The sequence below is a fragment of the Hippocampus guttulatus genome, unplaced genomic scaffold (assembly GCF_054856545.1).
Source record: "Hippocampus guttulatus isolate MCC_2025c unplaced genomic scaffold, RoL_Hgut_1.0 HiC_scaffold_140, whole genome shotgun sequence".
In the NCBI taxonomy this organism is placed as follows: domain Eukaryota; kingdom Metazoa; phylum Chordata; class Actinopteri; order Syngnathiformes; family Syngnathidae; genus Hippocampus; species Hippocampus guttulatus.
The window spans coordinates 252-7,500 of record NW_028233829.1 but is presented as its reverse complement, the minus strand read 5'-3'; positions in this window follow the sequence as shown (position 1 = coordinate 7,500).

The following is a 7,249-nucleotide window of genomic DNA, read 5'->3' as shown; positions in this document are numbered from 1 at the left end:
GAGCGTGCGTGCCCGGGAAAAGGGCCTCCTTGCAGGCGTGAGAGTTTAATAATAGCGGGCCGGCTCTGCGAGCGTGCGTGCCCGGGAAAAGGGCCTCTTGGCCGGCCTGAGCGTTTAATAATAGCGGGCCGGCTCATCGAGCGTGCGTGCCCGGGAAAAGGGCCTCTTGGCCGGCCTGAGCGTTTAATAATAGCGGGCCGGCCCCGCGAGCGTGCGTGCCCGGGAAAAAGGCCTCCTTGCAGGCGTGAGAGTTTAATAATAGCGGGCCGGCTCATCGAGCGTGCGTGCCCGGGAAAAGGGCCTCCTTGCAGGCGTGAGAGTTTAATAATAGCGGGCCGGCTCGGCGAGCGTGCGTGCCCGGGAAAAGGGCCTCTTGGCCGGCGTGAGAGTTTAATAATAGCGGGCCGGCCCCGCGAGCGTGCGTGCCCGGGAAAAAGGCCTCCTTGCAGGGGTGAGAGTTTAATAATAGCGGGCCGGCCCGGCGAGCGTGCGTGCCCGGGAAAAAGGCCTCCTTGCAGGCGTGAGCGTTTAATAATAGCGGACCGGCTCTGCGAGCGTGCGTGCCCGGGAAAAGGGCCTCTTGGCCGGCCTGAGCGTTTAATAATAGCGGGCCGGCCCGGCGAGCGTGCGTGCCCGGGAAAAAGGCCTCTTGGCCGGCTTGGGGGATTGAAAAAAAATCCCCCATTCATTTTCAACGGGAGGGGTCGGCGGTACCGCTTGGTGTCCGCCAGACGGCGGTGTGGTAGGCAAATGGCGGGCCTGCACGGCGAGCGTGCGTGCCCGGGAAAAAGGCCTCCTTGCAGGCGTGAGAGTTTAATAATAGCGGGCCGGCCCGGAGAGCGTGCGTGCCCGGGAAAAAGGCCTCTTGGCCGGCGTGAGAGTTTAATAATAGCGGGCCGGCCCGGCGAGCGTGCGTGCCCGGGAAAAAGGCCTCCTTGCAGGCGTGAGCGTTTAATAATAGCGGGCCGGCTCATCGAGCGTGCGTGCCCGGGAAAAGGGCCTCTTGGCCGGCGTGAGAGTTTAATAATAGCGGGCCGGCTCATCGAGCGTGCGTGCCCGGGAAAAAGGCCTCTTGGCCGGCTTGGGGGATTGAAAAAAAAATCCCCCATTCATTTTCAACGGGAGGGGTCGGCGGTACCGCTTGGTGTCCGCCAGACGGCGGTGTGGTAGGCAAATGGCGGGCCTGCACGGCGAGCGTGCGTGCCCGGGAAAAAGGCCTCCTGGCCGGCGTGAGAGTTTAATAATAGCGGGCCGGCTCTGCGAGCGTGCGTGCCCGGGAAAAAGGCCTCCTTGCAGGCGTGAGAGTTTAATAATAGCGGGCCGGCTCGGCGAGCGTGCGTGCCCGGGAAAAAGGCCTCCTTGCAGGCGTAAGAGTTTAATAATAGCGGGCCGGCTCATCGAGCGTGCGTGCCCGGGAAAAAGGCCTCTTGGCCGGCGTGAGAGTTTAATAATAGCGGGCCGGCCCGGCGAGCGTGCGTGCCCGGGAAAAAGGCCTCCTTGCAGGCGTGAGTGTTTAATAATAGCGGGCCGGCTCATCGAGCGTGCGTGCCCGGGAAAAGGGCCTCTTGGCCGGCGTGAGAGTTTAATAATAGCGGGCCGGCCCCGCGAGCGTGCGTGCCCGGGAAAAAGGCCTCCTTGCAGGCGTAAGAGTTTAATAATAGCGGGCCGGCTCATCGAGCGTGCGTGCCCGGGAAAAAGGCCTCTTGGCCGGCTTGGGGGATTGAAAAAAAATCCCCCATTCATTTTCAACGGGAGGGGTCGGCGGTACCGCTTGGTGTCCGCCAGACGGCGGTGTGGTAGGCAAATGGCGGGCCTGCACGGCGAGCGTGCGTGCCCGGGAAAAATGCCTCCTGGCCGGCGTGAGAGTTTAATAATAGCGGGCCGGCTCGGCGAGCGTGCGTGCCCGGGAAAAAGGCCTCTTGGCCGGCGTGAGAGTTTAATAATAGCGGGCCGGCTCGGCGAGCGTGCGTGCCCGGGAAAAGGGCCTCTTGGCCGGCGTGAGAGTTTAATAATAGCGGGCCGGCTCAGCGAGCGTGCGTGCCCGGGAAAAAGGCCTCCTTGCAGGCGTGAGAGTTTAATAATAGCGGGCCGGCTCATCGAGCGTGCGTGCCCGGGAAAAGGGCCTCTTGGCCGGCGTGAGAGTTTAATAATAGCGGGCCGGCTCATCGAGCGTGCGTGCCCGGGAAAAAGGCCTCTTGGCCGGCTTGGGGGATTGTAAAAAAAAATCCCCCATTCATTTTCAACGGGAGGGGTCGGCGGTACCGCGTGGTGTCCGCCAGACGGCGGTGTGGTAGGCAAATGGCGGGCCTGCACGGCGAGCGTGCGTGCCCGGGAAAAATGCCTCCTGGCCGGCGTGAGAGTTTAATAATAGCGGGCCGGCTCATCGAGCGTGCGTGCCCGGGAAAAAGGCCTCCTTGCAGGCGTGAGAGTTTAATAATAGCGGGCCGGCTCGGCGAGCGTGCGTGCCCGGGAAAAAGGCCTCCTTGCAGGCGTAAGAGTTTAATAATAGCGGGCCGGCTCATCGAGCGTGCGTGCCCGGGAAAAAGGCCTCTTGGCCGGCTTGGGGGATTGAAAAAAAATCCCCCATTCATTTTCAACGGGAGGGGTCGGCGGTACCGCTTGGTGTCCGCCAGACGGCGGTGTGGTAGGCAAATGGCGGGCCTGCACGGCGAGCGTGCGTGCCCGGGAAAAATGCCTCCTGGCCGGCGTGAGAGTTTAATAATAGCGGGCCGGCTCGGCGAGCGTGCGTGCCCGGGAAAAAGGCCTCTTGGCCGGCGTGAGAGTTTAATAATAGCGGGCCGGCTCGGCGAGCGTGCGTGCCCGGGAAAAGGGCCTCTTGGCCGGCGTGAGAGTTTAATAATAGCGGGCCGGCTCAGCGAGCGTGCGTGCCCGGGAAAAAGGCCTCCTTGCAGGCGTGAGAGTTTAATAATAGCGGGCCGGCTCATCGAGCGTGCGTGCCCGGGAAAAGGGCCTCTTGGCCGGCGTGAGAGTTTAATAATAGCGGGCCTGAGAGTTTAATAATAGCGGGCCGGCTCGGCGAGCGTGCGTGCCCGGGAAAAGGGCCTCTTGGCCGGCGTGAGAGTTTAATAATAGCGGGCCGGCTCATCGAGCGTGCGTGCCCGGGAAAAGGGCCTCTTGGCCGGCGTGAGAGTTTAATAATAGCGGGCCGGCCCGGCGAGCGTGCGTGCCCGGGAAAAAGGCCTCCTTGCAGGCGTGAGAGTTTAATAATAGCGGGCCGGCCCGGCGAGCGTGCGTGCCCGGGAAAAAGGCCTCCTTGCAGGCGTGAGAGTTTAATAATAGCGGGCCGGCCCGGCGAGCGTGCGTGCCCGGGAAAAAGGCCTCCTTGCAGGCGTGAGAGTTTAATAATAGCGGGCCGGCCCGGCGAGCGTGCGTGCCCGGGAAAAAGGCCTCCTTGCAGGCGTGAGAGTTTAATAATAGCGGGCCGGCCCGGCGAGCGTGCGTGCCCGGGAAAAAGGCCTCCTTGCAGGCGTGAGAGTTTAATAATAGCGGGCCGGCTCCGCGAGCGTGCGTGGCCGGGAAAAAGGCCTCTTGGCCGGCGTGAGAGTTTAATAATAGCGGGCCGGCTCATCGAGCGTGCGTGCCCGGGAAAAGGGCCTCTTGGCCGGCGTGAGAGTTTAATAATAGCGGGCCGGCTCATCGAGCGTGCGTGCCCGGGAAAAGGGCCTCTTGGCCGGCGTGAGAGTTTAATAATAGCGGGCCGGCCCGGCGAGCGTGCGTGCCCGGGAAAAAGGCCTCCTTGCAGGCGTGAGAGTTTAATAATAGCGGGCCGGCCCGGCGAGCGTGCGTGCCCGGGAAAAAGGCCTCCTTGCAGGCGTGAGAGTTTAATAATAGCGGGCCGGCCCGGCGAGCGTGCGTGCCCGGGAAAAAGGCCTCCTTGCAGGCGTGAGAGTTTAATAATAGCGGGCCGGCCCGGCGAGCGTGCGTGCCCGGGAAAAAGGCCTCCTTGCAGGCGTGAGAGTTTAATAATAGCGGGCCGGCTCCGCGAGCGTGCGTGCCCGGGAAAAAGGCCTCCTTGCAGGCGTGAGAGTTCAATAATAGCGGGCCGGCCCGGCGAGCGTGCGTGCCCGGGAAAAAGGCCTCTTGGCCGGCGTGAGAGTTTAATAATAGCGGGCCGGCCCCGCGAGCGTGCGTGCCCGGGAAAAAGGCCTCCTTGCAGGGGTGAGAGTTTAATAATAGCGGGCCGGCCCGGCGAGCGTGCGTGCCCGGGAAAAAGGCCTCTTGGCCGGCGTGGGAGATTGAAAAAATTCCCCCATTCATTTTCAATGGCGGGGGTACCAGGGGTAGAGCTGGGGGTACCAGGGGTAAAGAGCGGGCCGGCCCGGCGTGCGAGTTTGGCCGGAAAAGAGGCCTCTTGGTCGGATTGGGAGATTGAAAAAATTCCCCCATTCATTTTCAATGGCGGGGGTACCAGGGGTAGAGCTGGGGGTACCAGGGGTAAAGAGCGGGCCGGCCCGGCGTGCGAGTTTGGCCGGAAAAGAGGCCTCTTGGTCGGATTGGGAGATTGAAAAAATTCCCCCATTCATTTTCAATGGCGGGGGTACCAGGGGTAGAGCTGGGGGTACCAGGGGTAAAGAGCGGGCCGGCCCGGCGTGCGAGTTTGGCCGGAAAAGAGGCCTCTTGGTCGGATTGGGAGATTGAAAAAATTCCCCCATTCATTTTCAATGGCGGGGGTACCAGGGGTAGAGCTGGGGGTACCAGGGGTAAAGAGCGGGCCGGCCCGGCGTGCGAGTGTGGCCGGGAAAGAGCCCTCCTGGCCGGCCTGGGAGATTGAAAAAAATTCCCCCATTCATTTTCAATGGCGGGGGTACCAGGGGTAAAGAGCGGGCCGGCCCAGCGTGCGAGTTTGGCCGGGAAAGGGGCCTCCTGGCCGGCCTGGGGGATTAAAAAAATTCCCCCATTCATTTTCAATGGCGGGGGTACCAGGGGTAGCAGTACCGATTTTGGTCGTTAGGGGCGCTGTAGTAGGTAAACCAGATATGCGGAGTTAGGGGGTCAAGAAGGCGAAAGGCTTAGAAAGTGACCGTTCACCAAAATACTTTCCGAAACGTATATAGGGGGGCATGTGTCGGACGAGTCACCATGCTTTCTCGATGCTGGAGGTACCAGGGGCACAAAGTTGGCCGGGAAAGATGCCTCTTAGGCGGATTGAAAGCATGAGAAAATGCCCCCCATTCATTTTCAATGGCGGAGAGCGGGCCGGCCCCGCAGCCGAGTGTGGCCGGCGGAGAGGCGTCTCGGTCGGATGAATGAAGCGTGGAGCCGGCCTCTGACGGCGGAGCTCCGCACTTTCGAATATTTTCTATCTCCCCCTCCGGGCGGTCGACGGCAGTTGGGAAGGCCGCCCGAGAGGCGCCCGGGGCGGATACCTCGGGCGAAAAGCCGGCCTCTGACGGCGGAGCTCCGCACTTTCGAATATTTTCTATTTCCCCCTCCGGGCGGTCGACGGCAGTTGGGAAGGCCGCCCGAGAGGCGCCCGGGGCGGATACCTCGGGCGAAAAGCCGGCCTCTGACGGCGGAGCTCCGCACTTTCGAATATTTTCTATTTCCCCCTCCGGGCGGCCGACGGCAGTTGGGAAGGCCGCCCGAGAGGCGCCCGGGGCGGATACCTCGGGCGAAAAGCCGGCCTCTGACGGCGGAGCTCCGCACTTTCGAATATTTTCTATTTCCCCCTCCGGGCGGTCGACGGCAGTTGGGAAGGCCGCCCGAGAGGCGCCCGGGGCGGATACCTCGGGCGAAAAGCCGGCCTCTGACGGCGGAGCTCCGCACTTTCGAATATTTTCTATTTCCCCCTCCGGGCGGTCGACGGCAGTTGGGAAGGCCGCCCGAGAGGCGCCCGGGGCGGATACCTCGGGCGAAAAGCCGGCCTCTGACGGCGGAGCTCCGCACTTTCGAATATTTTCTATCTCCCCCTCCGGGCGGCCGACGGCAGTTGGGAAGGCCGCCCGAGAGGCGCCCGGGGCGGATACCTCGGGCGAAAAGCCGGCCTCTGACGGCGGAGCTCCGCACTTTCGAATATTTTCTATTTCCCCCTCCGGGCGGCCGACGGCAGTTGGGAAGGCCGCCCGAGAGGCGCCCGGGGCGGATACCTCGGGCGAAAAGCCGGCCTCTGACGGCGGAGCTCCGCACTTTCGAATATTTTCTATTTCCCCCTCCGGGCGGCCGACGGCAGTTGGGAAGGCCGCCCGAGAGGCGCCCGGGGCGGATACCTCGGGCGAAAAGCCGGCCTCTGACGGCGGAGCTCCGCACTTTCGAATATTTTCTATTTCCCCCTCCGGGCGGCCGACGGCAGTTGGGAAGGCCGCCCGAGAGGCGCCCGGGGCGGATACCTCGGGCGAAAAGCCGGCCTCTGACGGCGGAGCTCCGCACTTTCGAATATTTTCTATTTCCCCCTCCGGGCGGCCGACGGCAGTTGGGAAGGCCGCCCGAGAGGCGCCCCGGGGCGGATACCTCGGGCGAAAAGCCGGCCTCTGACGGCGGAGCTCCGCACTTTCGAATATTTTCTATTTCCCCCTCCGGGCGGCCGACGGCAGTTGGGAAGGTCGCCCGAGAGGCGCCCCGGGGCGGATACCCCGGGCGAAAAGCCGGCCTCTGACGGCGGAGCTCCGCACTTTCGAATATTTTCTATTTCCCCCTCCGGGCGGCTGACGGCAGGTGGGAAGGCCGCCCATTCATTTTCAATGGCGGAGGTACCAGGGGTGCCGCTGAGGGTACCAGGGGTGCCGCTGAGGGTACCAGGGGTGCAGCTGAGGGTACCAGGGGTGCCGCTGAGGGTACCAGGGGTGCCGCTGAGGGTACCAGGGGTACGGCTGAGGGTACCAGGGGTGCCGCTGAGGGTACCAGGGGTGCCGCTGAGGGTACCAGGGGTGCCGCTGAGGGTACCAGGGGTGCCGCTGAGGGTACCAGGGGTTCGGCTGAGGGTACCAGGGGTACGGCTGAGGGTACCAGGGGTGCCGCTGAGGGTACCAGGGGTGCCGCTGAGGGTACCAGGGGTGCGGCTGAGGGTACCAGGGGTAAGGCTGAGGGTACCAGGGGTGCCGCTGAGGGTACCAGGGGTGCGGCTGAGGGTACCAGGGGTAAGGCTGAGGGTACCAGGGGTAAGGCTGAGGGTACCAGGGGTAAGGCTGAGGGTACCAGGGGTACGGCTGGAGGTACCAGGGGTAAGGCTGGAGGTACCAGGGGTAAGGCTGGAGGTACCAGGGGTAAGGCTGGAGGTACCAGGGGTTAGGCT